The 21,002-nt window shown below is 45.3% G+C and overlaps 1 protein-coding gene across 2 annotated transcripts in view; it reads right to left on the bottom strand.

The window, feature by feature from the left end:
- The window catches only part of LOC144683989 (mastermind-like protein 2), a 103,934-nt gene that overhangs the window by 31,400 nt on the left and 51,532 nt on the right, over positions 1 to 21,002 (bottom strand). The window lies entirely within an intron of this gene.

Below are 21,002 nucleotides of genomic sequence, written 5' to 3'. Positions count from 1 at the left end.
ATCAATCTCCATCAATTAGTCAACAACAGAGCTTGAATTGGCACAAGGAAAGCCCTAGTCCTAGAGAGCTTTGGGAACCGTGGGCGAGATCTCTCGTACCCGCCACAAGTCAATAGACTTCTGGCTGGGGCGCCACCTCACCCGCAGCGGGTCCTGCCCGCAACGGGACCGGAAAACCCTGGCCCATATGTCCAAAGTCACTTGATCCTGACATGCATGCTGCACTCACTACATGTCATGTCTGAAATTACTCGTATCATATCCTCAAACTTTGGCCCTACACAATGCACTTAGAACCCTTGTTCAAAGTCAAAACAAGAAACTAATTCATCAAGCTTTATCTCCATGATTTCTGTACCTATTTGACAGTCAGGCACATGGACCAGCTTCTCATCTCTAAAAACGGATGAACATTGAGAGACTGCAGTTATTAGTTTGAGTAGCAGAAACCATCAGTAGCTCACCCTGAACAGGGTTTTTCCAATTACATTACTTACTATAAATAAATGTGATCTTCATCCAGAAACTTCTGCAAGATGATCATGTTCAACATTTCAAAAATAGCATTATTGACAAAAAATTGTGTGCAAACATCAGTCAGGCAGTCAAAAAAAAATCTACACTTACAGTGATCGTCAGCTTCCAATTATCTTTGGGAGGGTAAATGTACAAAACTAATTACACCTCCTTTAGACAAAGACCAACAACACTCAAGAAGCTTGACACCATCCAGGACAAAGCAGCCCACTTGACTGGCGTACCCCATCCACCTTTAACATTTACTCCCTCCACCACCGACAGTGGCAGCAGTGTGTATCATCTACAAGATGCACTGCAGCAACTTCAGCAGCACCTTCCAAACACGTGATCTCTACGACCTAGAAGGTCAATGGCACCAGATGCATGGGAACACCACCACCCGTGCAAGTTCACATCCAAGTCACTCACCATCCTGACTTGGAACCATATCACCGTTCCCTTACTGTCACTGGATCAAAATCCTGGAACTCCCTCCCTAACAGCACTGTGGGTGTACCTACACCACATGGACTGCAGCGGTTCAGGAAGGCAGCTCACCATCACCCTCAAGGGCAGTTAGGGATGGGCAATAAATGCTGGCCCAGCTAGCAGCCGTATCCCATGAAAGAATGAAAAAAATAAAAAAGAACTTCTGCATGCAGAGTGGTGAAAATGTGGAATGTGCTGTGTCATGTAGCGGTTGAGGCAAATAGCATAGGTGCATTTGAGAAGAAGCTGGGTAAGCACATGAGGGTGAAATGATATTTCGATAGGGTTCGATGAAGGTGGCAGGAGGCTCAGGTGGAACATCAACACTGGTGTGGAGTAGTTGGGGGGTGGCCAATGGCCTGTCCCTGCGCTGTAAAATTTTATGACATGCTATAAGTGTTAGTACATCAGGAGAAACCACCAGTCTCACCTTCTACATACAAAAACATTGGATTGGCAAGTGTAAAACACCAATCAGAGCCAGCTCAGCCAGCAGTGTCCCATGGTAACTCATTTCAGTGCGCCTGAATCACACACTGAGGGTTAACCATAGTGAAGATACAAACTGCCCAGAGGCCATACTGACCCATGCTGCATGATTGTAGAGGGGCGAATAGTTCACTCTTTGATGCTGCAGTGATATCAAAACAGCATCCTTTCTCCCAGTTTGCTTTGGCTGTTACCTCCGACGACATCATTGAAGCCTGTTCGCCTCTGTACATCTCCAAGCTGGTTTGAAACTTTCATACAGACCACTGGGGCAATTGGATTTTTTTTAAAAATCAGGACTGCAAGGGTCCTAAATCTATCTATTGAAAATAATGTATTTTGGACTTGTGTGCTAGAGTGGTGCCCGATGAAAAAGCAGGATGAAGGTTTATTTTTGCAGCTTTTGCAATAAGTGAGTGCACCGTGTTGTGGGACACTAATGGAGCAGGAAGATTGCTGGTTTGATCCCTGATCAGTGCAAGTTAACTGATCTCCAGCTAAGATGACAAGAGCAGCCAGTTACTGTAAAGTCTCGTCATGCAGTCAGCAAAGTGCTCTGTTCTGTTCCACATCTGCTGAGATTCAAACAGCACCAGTGAACAAAGCAGGATGCTTTAATTAGCCCCAGTCTCTTTGGAGCAGGCTGGAAGGGCCGTGTGGTCTACTCCTGCTCCTATCGCTTACGTTCTTACATTTCTCTGGGCCAAACCGGGGGTGTGGAAGTACCAGATGGCGTTCCTGCTCAGTAACTAGCAACCCCTGCAGGGAGCATGAGGAAGTGGATGGCAACTGAAGACAGGGTCAACTGGGATGATTTGGCAAACATTGCAAGTGGTTACCAGGGCCACCTTTATCTCCACCCCTCTCTCCCCAAGCCCCCCACTCCCCTGCAAAGCTACAGATCAGTCGCAATCCCTTTTCCCCAACTGCAGTCATTTTATCACCGACACGTTCAAGGGGCTGAATAACCGACTCGTGTTCCTCCGCACCCATTACTGCTCATCAGTAAACCAAAGGAAGGTTTCAGCTGCCCACAGTAAACTGGGTGCTCTGCCACTCTGGAGGCCCTCAGCTCAGCAGCGCCATTTTAACACCAGACATTGAACCAGAGGTCTGGTGAGGAACTGAGAAGCTTGACCAGCAGCACAGTAACCAGTTCCTCATGCAGACAACACGCCCAATGCTCCACTCCACTTACCGGCACTTTGCTTTCTGACACTAACCCGGAGCAACACCAGTAACAGCTAAAAGCAACTGTTATGGTAACCAGCTGGGAACTTTTTATTTTAGTGCTGTAGCGTGTAGGACACTGGCACTTTAAACACAGGCTGGTGAGTAATACGTTAAGGTCCAGCAAAAGGGGAAAATTGGGCTGGGAAAGTTGCACCGGTGAGTGCAATCACAGGCCTCCTTGTGTGATGTGCCTCAACAAGTTGCCTGCCCCAAGTGACTATCCCCATGATTCAATAGCCTGCTGTCCAAGTCCACACATTGAAAAAAAAAGATGCATGTTTGGTGAAATACTGAAGTGGTGCTGATTTCTGTAGAACATTAAGTCATCACTTTCAGAAAGGTCAAAGAGGGAAACATTTAAATCATTACATTTAGCCATGGAATGGTAGTTTTTTTTAAAAAATTGGCTTTCTGATACACAGCACACATGCTGACGAGCACATGAAGGCCTGAGAGTAAAAGGTGTATTTAAAATGTTTTAAATCGTTATCAGAACATTGTACTGCCTCCACCATCTTTACTACCCACACAATGCCATGCCCGAGGAAACCATCAGCTAAGACCAGCTTCCGCACACCAATAAACAGCCAGCCCCACTTGCTCACCAAAACCTCCGCACACTCCTCCCTCTCCCCCTTCCACCCCGCCCCAGGACGGTTGCTGCATTGTCCTATCTGACAACACATGATGCATATTCACAAATCCTGGGAAGGTTTCAGGGCAAATTGATACGGCATTTAAGAAAACGTACGGGATACTTGGTTTTGTTAATAGGGGCATTACATACAAGAACAAGGAAGTCGTGCTAAACCTTTCTAAGTCACTGGTCAGGCCTCAGCTGGAGTATTGTGTACAATTCTGCACATCATCACACTTTAGGAAGGATATCAAGGCCCTGGAGGGGGGCAGAGGAGGCAGCAGGGATGAGAGAAAATCAGTTATGTGGAGAGACTGGAGAAACTGGGTCTGTTCTCCTTCAAGCAGGGAAGGTAAAGGTAGACCTAATTGAGGTATACAAAATTAGGAGGGGTGTTATTGGAGCAAGGAAGGAGCAACTATTTCCTCTGGTCATAAATTTAAAATAATTGGCAAAAGATCTAGAGGGGAATCGAGGAAAAATTCCTTCACAGAGGGTTGTTAAGATCTGGAATGCACTGCTTGAAATGGTGGTCAAATTAGATCCCATACCAACTTTCAAAGATAATTGGACAAGTAATCGAATTTTCAGAGTTATGGGGAGAAAAGATAGATTGGATAGCTCTTCAAAGAGCCAGCACAGGGCATGATGGGCCAAATGGCCTCCTTCTGTGCAGTAAGATTCTACAATTCGATTCTATGAGCCAGAACTTCCTCCAGTCAATATTGGCAAGATTGTGTCCAGATGGTTCAAATTCCAACAGTAACATTGGACCTTGGTGCCTCCCTGTCTTGTCCATGTCCACCAACATCAACCACATTCCAAATCGTACACAGCTTGAACTGTGCACAACTGAGGGGTCTAGCATAACTTTCTTCTGAGTTTCAAAGCTCCCTCTACTCCATCACTAAGAACATGCATGCTCACTTCCCTCAGAATGCATCCCATTATGGTGGAAACTCTAATCTACATCTTTGTCACTTTCAGACTTGACCACTCCAGCTTTCTCCTCACTGGCCTCCTCAGCCCCATCGTTTGCAAACTCCTACTCATCAACTTTCTATTTTATGCTAAATCTCACTAACCTAAAACGCAACCTTGACCAGTTCCCGGAGCTTCCTAACAGCGCCGTGGATGTACCCGCACCACATGGACTGCAGCGGTTCAAGAAGGTGGCTCACCACCACCTTCACAAGGGCAATTAGGGATGGGCAATAAAAGCTGGCCTAGCCAGTGATACCCACCCACATCCCACAAAAGAATAAAAACATCTTAAGCGGTGAGGTGTGGGGAGGGGTGGATGGTGGTGGTGAAAAAGAGTGAAAGGGCCGTGTTATAATTCTTAATGTTGCAATAATACCGTGCATGAGTAAAGAAGACATAATGCAGTGTTTAAAGTCAATCGCAGCAGGTTGATGTGGTCAAGGTTTTGAGATCCCGCCACTGGTGGGAAACATGCCTCTTATTAAGTTATAAGCTTCCGTTTCCACTGTGAATGTAGGGATCTTAACACACCCATCTAGAATAAATCTTACGTTTATATAGCACCTTTAGCATAATAAAAATTCCTAAAGCACTTCACATGAGTGTAGCCAGACAAAAAAAATTGACACCGAGTCACATGAGGTGATGTGGTCAAAGAGGTAGGTTTTAAGCAGGGTCTTAAAATGAGGACAGAGAGGTGGAGGCAGGGGATGTTTTAGGGAGGAACTTCCAGACTTTCGGGGCCTAGGCAGCTGAAGGCACAGCGGCCAATGGCAGAACAAAGGATTTAAGGGTTGGGCAAGAGGACAGAGTTGGAGGAACACAGATCTTGGACAGCTGTAGGACTGGAGTGGGGATGGGGAAAAACCCCAATGTGTGAAGAGAGAGACTTGGCTCGAGAACCTGAAACCTAGTGACAGGGTTTGAGCTTGCTAGGATGTCAGGTCTATGTTTACACATTGTTCCCAGAAGAAATATTCATGACAAGGGACCCAGATGAGAAAGTTGGTTAAATCCAAATGTATTTTCTTTTAAATAAGCTGTTGAACTCACAAGTAGGGTTTTGTGGGGAAAATGCCACCACAACATAACCCCACTTCAGTGATACACACACTAAACGGAATAGGGAAAAGGTTTGAAATAAACCCGCTCAAAATTGTTTAACATCACACCCCTCACTAAATCCTATAGCCTTAGCAGCGTAGTAACTGTGGTTTAGTCAGCCGAGTGCGGGAGTCGGGGTCAGTAAATTGTGGGTTTAAATAGCGGCATTCACTCACTCATCCTTCTCGGGCAGATAGGACGAGCCCTATTTTTTCAAATGCGTGGAGGGGCAGTGGGGGTGGGGGAAAGTAAAAGGAGGAGAATGCATGTGCACTATTTGCCAAACAGTCACAAGTATGGTTTTCAGAAACTCCCAGCCATCTGCAATACAAATGAAAACCAACAGCACTTCGTGGAAACCATCTGGTGGCAATGAGTCTCTAACTCTCCCTCACTGTGATGACATTGCGAATGTAATCTTTCAGTAACAAGGTACAAAAAAGAAATTCTAAACACTGACTGGTGAGAGCAATTACAATGAAAACCAAGCTTTGGCACCTAGCTAACAAACTGAGACACCTGGGATTTTCTTGTAAAAATTGCTCACACTCGCTAAGTTTTGCGCAGCCATATACAGGGTACAGGATAAATTTCAAGTGCGATTACTCCAAGGATCCAACTGATGATGCACTTCCAATAACCCGAAACACGACATCAAGTACTTTTGTTCACTTTTTCTGTATCTGGTCTGTTTCTGATTAGTGTTTAACACCATGTTCCTAGTTTAAGTATATTACTTTCCCCACAGCTCACCACCCCCACCCACCCCCCACAGTCTTATCAAGGCTGTGATAGGTGATGAAATATAACGCAGAATAAATGTTAATCAGCTGCAAAATGGATAACTGTCTGTCATTTAATCCCGTGAGCTTCAGAATGACACACTGCTGCATACATGTAAACCAGTGCTTCACTTCCTGTACCTCAAGAGGCTGCTGATACTGTTGAAACAACAAAATAAATACTAGAAATGTATTTTTAGCTCACAATTAATTAGCAAACTGACATATGCGCGTCTGGGAAAAAAAATAGCCAAAAAACAGCTATGGTTGAGGACTAAGCTGTAGCCCTTTAATGAATATTTAATTGAGTGCAGCTTCTTTTTTACATACTTTTTACTTGGTCTCGTGAATGGCAATATTAAATTAACAATTGATTATACAGAGTAATTACTGATTTGTAGTAACTGTACAATAATTATTACTCTGGGTCAGCTTCATTCACTATTTCAGCCAAACAACTTGTGATTGATTTTTCCAATAAAGTGGAGCTCCCACCTCTGACCTTTAACCCTTCTGATCCCACCCTGAAATTAAACACTGAATGACAGAGGCGTACTCACATGCACTCATATGTACACAAAAGTGCTCACCCACACACACAGCGAATGGCTTCTTGATACAAGCAGGTGCAGTGTTACAGTACTCAGAAAACATACAGCAAGGATATGGTCAAAAATTCATGCATTTCACTAGATTCAACGTCGTGCTGTCTGGGATGTGGGGGAAATGTCAGCTGCAACCAAGCATCAGTACTTTGGAATCATTTAATGGCTGCACACCAATTAGCTCAGCTCACTGACCCGCTGTCCCTATCCATCACATTAATTCGGCCTGGTGCCGGCCTTCCTTCGACAGTCTGGTGCCTGGGATACAGGAAGGACCTGTCTCACTGCACAACTCCAACTTCCACAACAGCTCAGCCCAGCCCCAACTTTTACAGGAAGGTTTTTATTTTTGCTCGGGCGGTCTTTGCCTGACTTGAGTCTGGTCTGGACTCCACCACCTTTATTAAGCAAGCCAAAAAAGGTTCATCTACAGAAAATAGTGACAGTTGCATCCATTCAATACAGCCGGCTATCCGTGGGGCCTTAATAGATGCATTTAAAGGAAAGATAGATAATGACATGAGGGAGAAAGGAATAGAAGGATATGGTAATAGGATGGGATGGAGAGGAGGGAGGAGGTTCATGTGGAGCATAAGTGCCAGAATAGACCAGTTGGGCTGAATGGCCTGTGCTGTGTTGTAGATTCCATGTAGAATCAGCCAGGGAGCTCCTGTAATTTATTTGTCACCCACTGGCTTGATTCCATTACAAAGCACAGGCCCTGTTTTTACATGCAAAAGGGGTGAAGGGTTAATCGAAATTTAAAAAAGGTTACCACGTTAAAGGACGGGGGAATCCCCTTCATTCCGAGTACAGTTCATCTGCGTTACTGGCACCGACATGAACCTGCTCATCTGAACTGCCTTGAATCAGATTCGCTTCATGTAAACGAGGGATCCCACAAACCTCACTGCCACCACCACCACTTGTAACTCAGCGTATGGGTAAACACACGTGCTTACAATCTTTAGAAAGGGTCAGGTAAACATGTAATATATATACATCAGCTACAACCCTGAAGAGGCGTTTTAAGTTAGGTTTTACAGTATAGAAACAGGCCATTCACCTGGTCGATGTCAGTGTTTGTGCTCCACATGAACTTCCACCCACCTCCCACTTCATCTAACCCCATCAGCATATCCTTCTATTCCTTTCTCCCTCGCCTATTTATCCAGCTTCCCCTGCACACATCCTCTGAAGGTGGATGGAGGTGGGGGGTGGGGTGAGGAGGGGGGTGGGGTGACTGCCGGTGGGAATTAATCACCTGGCCTGGCAGGTCTGTGGAGAGAGAAATAAAATTAATATTTTCGGTTGGTGACCATCCATCCGAAATGGGAAAAGTTACAGGTAGAGCGGATTTTAAGCAAGTACAGAGGCAGAAAAATGGGGGAGCGAAGAAAAGGGAAGGCAAAAGACAGCAAATTAAGTGGCAAAAGGGATGATGGTGCAAGGTAATGGGTCAAGTAAAGAAGCAAAAAGATGAGTCTGGGGAAGGGTAAATGGGAATAGCAGAAAATTCACCAGCAATTCCTTGCTGTCCAAGAAAAATGGGATCAGTGGTCACACTCCGAAATCACCCAGTCCCGAAGGTTGTAAGGTACGGGTTTGAAAGATGAGGTGGTTGTTGTTCCCCAAGCTTATGTCGAGCGTCACTGGAACAGTGTACAAGGCCGAGGGGGAATGGGGCACAGTAATAAAATGACAAGCAACCAGCTCAGGGTCGCACATACGGGCTGAACAAAGAGGGCACCCAATTGGTGTTTCATCTCAAATACAGTATAGTAAATTGAAAATAGTACGTGCAAATTGTTGGTTCACCTGGGGGGAGTGTTTGAGCCTCGGATGGTGGGAATGGAGGGGGTAAAAGGCCAGGGGCCAGGTTTCTCCATGGGAGGTGGGAATCAGGGGGGCGATTTTGATTCTGGGTCATGAACCCAACCCCAGCGTCCCAATTAGTAACCAGGTGGGGGGTGTTGGTGGGGGGGTTGGGGGGGGGAAGCCAACACCAGGGATGCAGGCTACATAATGGCCTAGATGTGGCTTCCATCAGTGCATGGCTTTAAAAAAAGAGGATCATCTTCTTCTAATGGCCAAGGCAAATGGAGAATGGGACGCGGGATAGGGTAGGGAGAGGCCACTTCCTAAAATTTTATTACTGCTCAGTAGTCTTTTTGTCCAAACTTTCATCTTTTGGCATTAAATAAAACTGTTTCAGTGCTGCCGGCCCGGTTCCCACCAGGTTGCAGCTGGTCAGCTTCAGAGAGTTCATAATGGCCGTCCCTATTAAAGTTTCAGGGGATCGGAAGGCACGCTCTTAAAAAGTGCCGCAATGACCTCAATCCATCCAATTTATGTGGTAGGTGGAGCTTCACTTTTTCACCCCCTCCCCCATTCTTCCCCCCCACCTCGGGAAAATCATCAGAGTTGGAAACAGAGGTGGCAGGGAGGTCGCTATCACTTTTGATTTGTCATCGCACTTCCGTTCTAGTCCTGATTTGGGATGGAAAAACCTGGCCTCAAGTGTCACAGCTCCCGCGTTTGCATGGGACGCTGCTGTGGGGGAAGGGAGGGGCGAGGGGGATGAGGGCGGTTAAATAGTGGAGCAGGGGGTGCCACTGAGGGAACAGCCCCTTTGGAATGCTAAAGGGGAAAGGAAGATGGAAGATGTGCTTGATGGTGGCATTACACTGGAGGTGGTGGAAACGGCGGAGGATGATCCATTGAAAGTGAATGCTCGCCCAGGAAAGGAGGGCAAAGGGTGAAAACAGGAGAGCAGGAAATGGACCGGACACAGTTGAGGGCCCCTCTCCTCTGAGATCGTGGCATTGTCAGAACTGATGCATCGGAAATAGAGAAACTGGGAGAAAGGAAGAGAGCCCTTACAGGGAGCAGGGTGTGAAGAAGTTTAGCTAAGCTAGCTATGGAAGTCAGTGGGTTTACAGTAAGTAGATAATTGGCGGACTGTCAATCTGCAGAAATGGAATACAGAAATCGAGGAAGGGAAGGGAAGAGTTGGAGATGGATCAGATGGAGGTGAGGGGAGGGTTTTAACTGGAAACAAAACTGATGCAATTTTCTAGTTCAGAGGTGAGATCAGGAAACAGCACTGGTGCAGTCATCAGTGTACTAGAAAATAGACAGGGGACCTGGGTAAGACTGGAACAAACTATGTTCCATATATCCCCAAAAAGGAAGGCATAGCTGGGACCCAGGAGAGTCCCTATAGTGACACCACTAATTTCGGAGGGAGTGAGTAGAAATAAAGGCAAAGTTGTTCAATGTGAGGACAAGTTCAGCCGAGCGGAAGAGTGTGGTGGAGGATAGAGACATTCAAGAAAGAAGCAGTGATCCCTCAGGCTGTGCTGGTGGGGGAATGGAGGTGTAGAGGGAATGGACACCCAAGGTGAAAATGAGACACTTAGGACCAGGAAACTAGAAAAGTTGAAGTGGTGGGATGATGGCCAAAGAGTCATGGATGCAGGTGGGGAGAAGCTGCATAAGGGGAGAAAAAAATGGAGGAGAGATGAGAGGAAATCAGTTCCATTGGCGCAGAAACAGGCTGAAATAATAGGCCTACCAAAGGAGTCCTGTTTGTGAATCGTGGGAGGAAGGTAGATGCTGGCTGCATAGGGCTGGGGGACTATGAAGTTGTAAAGGGGAGATCTCCTAGGAGTTGAAGTCAGTGATGGTCCTGGAAGAGATGGCTTGATGTTCAGAGGTGGGGTCATGGTCCAGAGGGAGGTAGGAAGGAGCAGAAAGTTGGCATTCAGCTTCTGGAAGGTAGAGGTTGGTTCGCCAGCCATCAACAGCAGCACCATTGTCAGCAGAGTTAATGACAAAGTCAAGGTTGGACCCGACAGAACAGTGCTGCAAGTTCAAAGGGAGACAAGTTAGGTTGAATAAGGGGAGCAGAGAAATTGAGACAGTCGATGCTATGCCAGCTGTTCCCAAATAGAAAGGTCTAAACAGGGCTAGAGGCCTGAGGGAGGGGTCCAGGTGGAACTACAATTCTGAAGACAGGAGAAAAGAGTCCATTGCTCAGGGGGAAGAGAGTTCTGGCCAAAGGAAGTGGGCACAGAGGCAAAGGCGTTGGAAGAAGAGCTCAGCATTGTGCCAAGCCCAAAATTCTTTGAGGTGGAGTGTTAAGGGATGAAGCAATGAGAAGGGTTCCTTAACATGATCTTACTGAATTGTGGAGCAGGCTCGATGGGCCAAAGGACCTACTCCTGCTCCTATTTCTTCTGTCCTTAACAAGTTCCAAATTCCTGGAATCTAACCACAGCTGCCGGCAGTGCAGTTTTCACTGATTGCACTCCATGGTAAAATATGGTGTTCCGGGTAGCAAAGAGCCACCAGAGGCACACAGCTGCACTCAGCCAGGCAACAGCTTCTCACTGTTCTACATCAGGGGTGGATTTGTAAAGTGAGGAACGAGCACAGACACAAATGTGTCTTTTTAAAAAAAAGAGCGTGTGAAAAAAAACACACATTGTGTTGACACAATCTAATCCTCAACTTTCCTTCAGGGCAGGAGACTCCCCAGTGTTCCAAACCCTATATTAAAACGCACACCATCTTCATTATTGACTTAAAAGCCACGACTGTGGGCTCCAAATACTTCATAACTTCACAGTGTCTTTTTGACAGCCTAGAGACTGTAAAATTGCCAAAACTAAGAGAAAGAAGTGTGACTTTAAAAACCTGGCATTGCATTGAAATAAATAAGGCGTGGGTCTCTGGTGAGACGAGATCCCTTTCCTGCACTAGGAAATGAAATACAACTATCGCAGATACTTCTACCACAGGCTCTGGGCTCTCTGCAGTGAAGGACAGAAGACAGTATTAATATTAAAATGGACAACATTTGCTTTATTGTACCATACATAACACTACCCATTCACCTCTCATGTAGGGATATTATTGTAGGATAAAAATAAAAGATGCACAATAATGGCACTGCACAACTTACATTTATATAGCAAAATATCCCAAAGGTGCTTCACAGGAGCGCTTATCAAGCAACAACACCTGGCAGGACCAGGGGACACTAGGACTGGTAAAAGCTGTGTCAAAGATGTGTGTTTTAAGGAGCATTTTTAAATGGAAGACAGAGGGGTGGAGAGGTTTAGGGAGGGAATTGTAGAGCTTAGGGCTGAGATAGCTGAAGGTGTGAGAGCCAACGCTGGACCACAGGGAGCTGGCGATGCTCAAGAAGCCAGAATCAGAGGTTCTCAGAGGATGGTAGGGCTGGAGGAGGTTACAGAGGTAGGGAAAAGGCAAGACCATGGAGGGATTTGAACACAAGGGTGAGAATTTTCAACTTGCGTGCTAGTGAAACAGTGAAGGCCAGTGAGCACAGGGGTGCTAGACGAATGGGACTTGGTGCGAGTTAGGACGCGGGCAGCAGAATTCTGAATGGCTTCAAGTTAATGGAGGGTGGAAGATACATGGCCGGCCAGTGGAGTCTTGGAATGGCCGAGCCTTGAGGTAGTCAACGCATGGACGAGGCAGGTGCAGAGATGGATAAAGTTAGAGGAAATGAAAGTTGACAGCCTTGGTGAGGACGGGGGTGGGGGGGTGGAAATTGGGGTTGGAGGCTCAGCTCAGGGACAAACAGGATTTTTGAGGTTGGGAAGAGTCTGGTTCAATTCAAGACTGTGGCCAGGGCTCTTAGCAACAATATGCTACAGAATGGAGGGGTTGTTGGTTCAGTATTAGACTCCACTGGGTTCCGGGTCTGAGCTGTATCCCTGTGAGGGCGGGGTGTGCGTGTGATGTGGGGACCTGGCCTCCACATTGAGGAACAAGATTAAAAGGAAGGGTGCAGCCATGGTGCTGACAAACAAGTCAGGTGAAAAGTAGCACAAACTGAGGCCTGGAAACAGGCTTCTCATCAACAACCTCAGCACAGTGCTGAGCCCTGCAGAGCTTGGGCAAGGGTTGGGTGAAGTCGGGGTGGGGGTGTGTGGGAAAGAGAGGAAAATGGAGACGTTTTGTACACATGCACACACACACACACACGACACATTTATGGGTTGGTTAGAAATCGCTCCCACTGGAATCTGTCAAACCAGTTAGCTCTCACATGGCAAAGTATTAAAATATGCTATTAATGGAGCATCATTGTGGCATGGCATTTTGATTTAAAATTAGATACAAAAGATCACACCCCACCCCCAACACACAAACTCCCCACCCTGCCCCAATAACAACCTGTAAGTTCTCTCATGGGGAAGACAGAATTAGAAAAGAAACGTATTTAAAATTCTTTGATACCCAACTGCAGAATAAAATTAAATCCATTTAGATGGAATCCTTCCCTTCGCGATCTGGTGTTTTGAAGCTGGGCTCCCTCCTTTCGGGAATGAATTCTTTACATAAAGCGGTGCTGTGAAACTGCTCTTTTGCGTCACCACATTTCGAGACAGGACAATCACAGCGCAATGTCTATTTCTTGCAAAACTTCACAGGAAAAGCCCTCTCAAACTAGCCCAACTTGCTCACTCTCGAGATAGCGATTTTCCTGATTTTCAACAGCCACACAATGCTTGGTTTAGGCCCAGTTCCCTGGGAATCCAGACGCTGAACATCTGTGATGCTAAAATACATATTGATCCAGATTCCTGCAGATTCAGAGCGCATATAATTAGCAAAAGCGAAGGAATCCAAACCACACTGCGTCCAGGGACTCGTCAGAATCAATTAGACACATTTAAAGCCTGGCTTTATTGTTGTTGTTATTTCCCCATTCCAGTACAAAACACTACCACTTTGCTCAAGAAAGTTCCCCCACCCCACCTCCACCCCCACTTTCGCCAGAGAGTCCAACGGCTGCCTTCCCATTCGGTCTGCAATTGCTGCGACCCGAACATGTGCCAATTAGGAAAAGTGGAGAATTCCTTCACAAGGAGAAACACAAAGAGGCTTCTATGCGAATGTTCCACAGCTGCAGAGGCCATCATTACTGCTCCAGACTGAGCAAAATCCTAGCGACAAGGGAGTAAGATCCTTCCTTCACTGGAAATGAGAAGGGAGGGGGACTGCGTAATTCCAGTTTTAAATATTCTCTGCAGGGAATCGTCACAGTTTAGAGTGCTCGACTCAATGCCCCTACTTGTGATCAGACATTGTCTAAACAGGATTAAACTGCACCCGGGTCCCTCTCCCCTCTCTGCCCCCACCCCCCACCCCCTCGCTCTTGCTCTCCACCTTGTGTTTTTGGACAGTACTGGATAGTCAGGTTGGTTGTTTCTGAAATCCATGGAGCAGGTTCAGGATGGGAGCAGCATAGTCACAGCTGTCAACATCTGGGCAATGTTACAGGAGCGAGATTCATGTCAACCCATTTCAACACGTGGCTGTTTTGTCTAGGCACCGTTTAAAAAAACGAAATGAATGACTGACCGCTCCTACTTATTTGGCAGGCCTGTACAATTGGTCAGAAATATTGATTGAGGATGTTTAAAAAAAAAAATATTTAGGCACAACACTGGACTTGGCACTTCCCCGTTTCTCAACGAGTTACTGAAACAGCCCAGTGGGAATCAATATAGAAATACTGCCTTTCTAAAATGGGTAATTAAGCTGTGGTAACATTGCCTGCTTCAGAGCAGATATCGTGTAACTGTTGCCAAATGACATGGCATCAAGGTATTACTATGTTGACATGGAGACCAGTTATTGCTGTTCCTTCACACATCCCTCAAGGGTCAGTGGAAAAGCTGGAGACATACTGGTACATAATGCAAGGTGGCCACAGACAGAGAGCTTGGGGTTTAACCTCCTCAGTCCAGCTGTGCACCCTGGGCGCTGCTGAAGTTGTTGTGTTTTTATTCTCCCAAGCCGTCATTGTGGTTATAACATTTTACAGTTAAACTCTCTCATTAAAAACAAGAAAGGGGAATTTGCTTTCATCAAACCAGAAAGGAAAATCTACAGTTTCTTTCTGTGGTTGAATACGACACTTGCCACACAACGCACTCTCCATCCCCTCCATGTCCCAGCACAATAGCCGAATCCACTGTCACATGCACAGTCCCACCCCGGTGCCTTCTGAGCCCCAATTAGCCTTTACCGGTTGCAACAAAGTAACTGCCTCCGGGCACCCTCCAATGCCCCTGGTATCCCAGAGGATGCCAGAAATTGATAAATGTGCCCCACGCACGGAACAGAAGTGTTCTGTCGACACACTGGATTTCACTTTCTCAGTGAATTAAAATGCTGCATTTCAAAAAGCAGGACAGTTCCAATGTGGTTTCGGGGTAAAGGTTTTCGTATGACCCAGCACAAGTGTGGATCACGTAAAATCACTTTCTATTCCACGGAAAGAAAAGGCAAATGCAGGTCATTTAATGGAAATAGAGTTTGACTAAAATATAGTTTACTGGCACTGTACCTCCAGTTTTCATATCAATCAGGGCACTGAAGTGTTTAACTACAATCGCGGGCTTAGTCCAGATTTCTCCCCCAAAAAGAAACCTTCTATTAATAATAGTCCTGTGGGCCTGTGGTGAAATTCTAAACCATCACAGAACAATATTGAGAGTTTTAGCTTCACACATACTTACGTTTCCAGTCAATTCTTTAATAGCAGCATGATTGTGCAGAGTCATCTAGAACTGATGGGATTTTTTTCTTTCAAATTTTAATATCAAACAAATATTGTGAGATGAGCAGAGTTGAATATGTTTGTTGTCTAAGCAAATCAACAATGCTATTGTGCCAAAGCAAAATAAGTAAGAATGACAAGTGCACAATGCATTTTGAGGAAGTGAAGTATTAGGCAGTGTACAGTGCTCATTGAGTCGGCAGGAAGAAACAAACATCATGTTGCAAAGGACATGGTGGAGGAAGTCATTCTGAAACCCTAGGGTTCAACAAGGGCTTATCAAAACAATTCTATTGCTTTGCCTGCTAAAAATGGAGACTTCTTTCACTGACTTCTAATAACCCAACTAAAAAGTACCACCCTGACCATTTACTAATGAAAATTAGATGACACTACATGTCCCATTGAGGTGAAATTAGGTCATCAAAAGCTGGAGTGATTGATATTTAAACTGATTCATCCTCAGCATTCTGGGTACAAAGATCCCACACAGCCTTATGAAACTGCGTCTGCTTTGCATCCAATACACTAACCGAGGTTTCATGAGCAAGAGCAAGTTTCTGTTTACAATTTCTACCATTTCCCCACCCACCTACACAGAATCTCTCCAAAAAGTCCAACTTCAGTTCTGAGTCTTTCTCCCATCAGCTGAAGACACAGTTGGACTCGAAACCCTATTTCTCTCTCCACAGATGCTGCCAGACCTGTGGAGTTTTTCCGGTTTTTATTATAGCTGAAGAGTGCTCACTGGGAAACTGAAAGTGAACTTTGCACTTTCTCCCCCCCTCAAGAAAAAGAAACTTAATTTCATTCCAAGCACTGCCGACTTTGAGGCTATGTCACACAAAAAAAAACCCTGTTTATTTCGATTCGCTTGTAGATAGCTCCTGCCCTTTTGAGAAATGTTTTCCATATACAACCAATTTTTTTCAGTTAAATAAGCAATCCGACTAAAGAATTTTCAGTTGCTTAAAAAACAGCTTAGCCGAAATGGAAAAACTTTTGATCTACATGTTTCTGAGAGTTTGCCAGCTTGTATCTCATTTCACTTTGATGTGGCTTTAACTTGTTACAGGTTAATCAGACACGTCATTGATGTAAGAATGCTGTCTTGCTGGAATATTTCTGGGACTTGTCTGACCAAGATCAAACCTCAGCTACTAGCTTGGGATTCTGCTCTGAGTGGCTGACAATCATGTTTTGTTGCTGCGCTTTTAAGCTATACATAAAAATGCATTTGACTAGTTCTTCTGCAAAACAATTACATATTTTCAATCCACTCAAGCATGGGGAACTGATATTACACACAGCTTTCTTCCGCTACTTTCCCGCCTAAGCTAAATCAGGTTTCCCAGGGTAATGTGTGATACAGGGGCAGGTACAATAGGTTCACTGGCATGTACAACACCCTTCTCAAAACTGCATGATGTGAGGGCCAGACGAAAGAACCAAATTAAGGGCTTACAACGCCTTTTTTGGTAAGGTGAGGGGAGGGTGGAAAATGTGACTTCCCCACCACCACCCCCCACAACCCCACTCAACTGTTTGTCCTCCTATTGATGAACTTCCAGCTTTGTCAGCCGTCATGTTACTGATGTTACTTCTCACAACTATCAGAGAGACAGTGCAAAGAGAGAAAGAACGATTGAAAAAATAAAATTGAGAAAAAGGGGAAAAGAGAGAGGTAGAAAAGAGAGAGACAAAGAATGAGGGAACAGAGAGAAGAGGGGTATGACTGGATGAATTGATGATTTCATCGCAGTTTTCAGCATCACAATTGCTCTGGGACCTAGTCAGCAGGAGGCAGCACAACATGTTAGGGCTGGCCGTTCTCTAATATCCTGTTCCCCAACACTGGATACCCCCACAAGATAGGTCAACCGAAAGCCACTGAATCTTACTGCACATCAAGCCTTCAGGCCACGGTATCAGTCGCCATCAAACTGGCTGATGCACAAATTGATGGCAAAACAACTGGCTCCAAACATTACTTACCCCCAGTCTGCTCAGGAGTGGCTTTTTCTGGTGTAAAGTTTCCCATGGCACCAGCTAGTTTCGAGTAAACTAATGACAGAATGCGTGACATTCTCCAGTTTTATTAGCGTTTGAAGCTGTTGCTTTGTGGAGAGTTTATCGATTGAGGGAGCAGGGCATTATTTTTTTTAAAAAAAAGCAGAATGGTGCATTTTATTATGAACGCTAAAACAAAGCTTAAATTATCCTTTAGAAAATAAGTGGTAGCCTTGAATTTACCCAAGTCAAAAGGTTCTGCAAAGTTTCCTGATTCTGCTGAGTGGCTCTCCTTTTAATATCAATACAGAGGGTGTAAGTGCAGTGCCTTGGGGCAGCATTGCTATACATGAAAAACAACAAAATGACCACTAAGCAAGTCACTGCTAACACCAGTGAGGAAACAAGAAGCCAAGCCTCCAGCTCATTGCTCTGAGACAGCACTGATTCATCATCCTTTATTCGCCCATTCAAAGGCACTCAATTAGCTGCAGGGGCTACTGCTGTAGTTCAGAAGCTGTATACACCCTCAAAAGCTCACAGTCTGGCATAATCATTGTCACAGCCCTTTGAAATCAAATCCAGCTTTCCTCTCACCACCCACCTCCCCCCACCCCCCACCATCTCTATCTTCTCTCTCTTCCTCCCCAATTCACTCACTCCCTCTATGCCCTGTCTGTCTCTCCCTGTCTGTTTTCCCTTCCCCGTCTGTCTCCCCTTCCCTCCCTCTGGTTTGTATGCCTTTCTCTCCTCCCTTTCCCCCTGCTCCTGTCTCTCACTCTCCAGCACGTTTGTGGAGATTTACTCCATAGTTCAACAGCCAGTTATAAAAAGTGAAGATGAATGTGTGGGGTGACAAAGGGGGAGGGGAGGGGCGCAGAATTCCATTTTAATTCTAACATCCTCAACACAGTTAGACATTCCTTAAAAGCCTAAAAGGAAGCAAGAATATTTTGAACATAAGCTCACTCGCTCTATACTGCCAGACAACAGAGGTCTCTGTGGCTAAAAAAAAATCTTAGTTACCTCATTGAAATGGTACACTTGCATTTTTAAAACGTGTAGGTTAAAACCCAGAGGCCAAACACTGTTGGGACTACTCTGCTCACACATATAATGAAAAAAAAACATTTATACAAGCATATTTGTGTTAAAGTGAAAACGCTCATCTTTCCATTCACAGAACTAACAAGAACATGCACACAAAAAGTTTCGGGACCCATACAACAGCTGCTAGCTGTGTTTCCACTGCCTGTTACACAGATCAGATTTCATGGCTTTTTTGTTCCCTCTCCAGCTGGCTACCTTCCACATACCTTCGCCCACAAATCTCTGCCTCGCTGTGAACTTTGACCTCTCTGCTGGTCTGCTCGAGTCAATCCCAGAAAAAGAATACTTGCCGTCCAAAGCACGAGGACAAGAGGAGAGGTGGCCAATGCTCAACAGCCATTTTTTTTTTCCTTCTGCTGTGTGAACTTCACCAGCTTTGGATCTGCATTCCAAGTGTGCAGTTTACTTTGCCTTTTTCCTTCATTGCGGCTAACTGGGAAATTTGCACTGGTCTGAGGGTTATTCATTGATTTTGTGATAGCGAACATGCATCGCCATTAGTTGGAAAACAGTGGGTATGGTCATAATTTATTCCTTTTTTGTCTAATATTGGAGATTTAGGAAAGCAGCTTTCTAGCTGAGACAGATAGTAGAAAAAAAAGTAAAGAAAGAATTGCATTTATTTAACACCTTTCACTAAGACCGGACTCCTAAAGCCGCTCTGCAGCCAATTAAATACTTCAGAAGTGTCGTCACTGTTGCAATGTAGGAAATACGGTGGTCAATTTGCACACGGCAAGATTCCACAAACAGAAACAAATGGGAACATTGGAACAGGAAGGGGCCAATTCAACCCTTTTAAGCCCGTTCTGCCATCTACATAGATCATGGTTAATTTGTACCTAAACTCCATCTACCAGCCTTGGTTCTGTAACCATTTATACCCTTGCCTAACTTATATCCATCAATCTCAGCTTTGAAAATTTCAGTTGACCTTCCTCAACGGCATTTTGAGGGGGGACTGCAGTTCCCGGTTTCCAATCGCCTTTTGTGACGAAGTGTTTCCTGATCATCCTTGCATTAAGACTATACTCCCCCTGTTCTGGGTTTCCCCAGCAGAGGAAACAGTTTCTCGCTATCTACCTTATCAAATGTTCTGATAGTCATAAAACACCTCAATTAGGCCATCTCTTAATCTCCAATGTTTGTGGAAATTCAAGTCCAGTCTAGGTAACCTGTCTTCATATTTCAGCTATATTTACCCCAGGTGAAGTTGTTGAGGCATAAATATTGGCCAGGACACCGGAGAAAATTCCCCTGCTCTTTGAAATAGTGCCATGGGGTCTTTTACATCCAGCCAAATGGGGAGAAGTGAGCTTGATTTTAAAGTCTCATCTCAAAGGCAGCACCTCCAATAGTGCAGCGCTCCCTCAGTACTGCACGGGAGTGTCAGCCTGGATTACAGGCGCAAAACTTTGGGGTGAGTCTCAAACTCCCAAACTTCTTTTTTGAGATGCGTGTGCGTTACCCCTGAACCACAGCTGCTTGAGGGGGCTCGAGGCCTGGTTCCGATTTTGACCAAACTTTGCTATGATCAGTATCGTCATTTCCGGGTCAGCCCGCCAAGCAGAAAGCTTTAGAATACCACGCTGCTCGGCAATAAGCAAGGGTTCCTGAATTTCAAAAGACGCTAAGACAGTCTATTCTGCCTGACACATTTCAAGCAACACTGCTGAAAGGCAATTAAAGAGGTCCTGTCATCAAGACTCCCTAGATTTGCAAGTCAGAAATCCCCCGAATGCGACAGTGGCACAGTTATTTCCACAGAATTTTAATGGCATCATCATCACACTGAAGTACTGTTTAAAGAAACCAGAAAAAATGTCAGTCAAAAGGCTTACTGTTTGCCAGCTCTTTGGATGGTGTTTTGACTTCAAGCTGCTCTAAGCTATTATCATATTCACCTCACTTCTAACTACAATGGGGCCAATTCTTTAAAAAACAGCAGAAGTGATCACAGAGCAAACCAATGCCTTGGTTGGGGCCCCAAGTTCCAGCGAAAGGGAATCTTAATGGAGGTAAGTGGTCTTGTGTGGAGGAGGGAGGCAGCGTCACATTAGCCGGTGAAGTTAGCAAAGAAAGAGTTCACGAGAAAAAAAAGCATGTACTGGCAGCACCAGTAATCCACTTAATAAAAATTGAATGCTCCGTTTAAATAGATCCCTGCCAAACCATAGTTATCAGGGGAAGCTAGACAAACATGTGAGAGAGAAGGGAAAGGAGGGTTGTGATGATAGATTTAGACAAGGAAAGGTAGAAGGAGGCTTGAGTGGAGCATAAACACCACGATGGACTGGTTGGGCTGATCGGTCTCTATCTGTGGCGCCCTATGTAAAATCTAGCTCGCAAGCAGTAAAATCCCCTGCTTGGCCATCTAGAAATGGCTCATAACAACATTCACACCTGACGGCTACTGGTTCAGGAGGAACATT

Source organism: Cetorhinus maximus, chromosome 8, assembly GCF_964194155.1.
Source record: "Cetorhinus maximus chromosome 8, sCetMax3.hap1.1, whole genome shotgun sequence".
Classification (NCBI taxonomy): Eukaryota; Metazoa; Chordata; class Chondrichthyes; order Lamniformes; family Cetorhinidae; genus Cetorhinus; species Cetorhinus maximus.
This window is presented reverse-complemented; position numbering and strand designations above follow the sequence as displayed.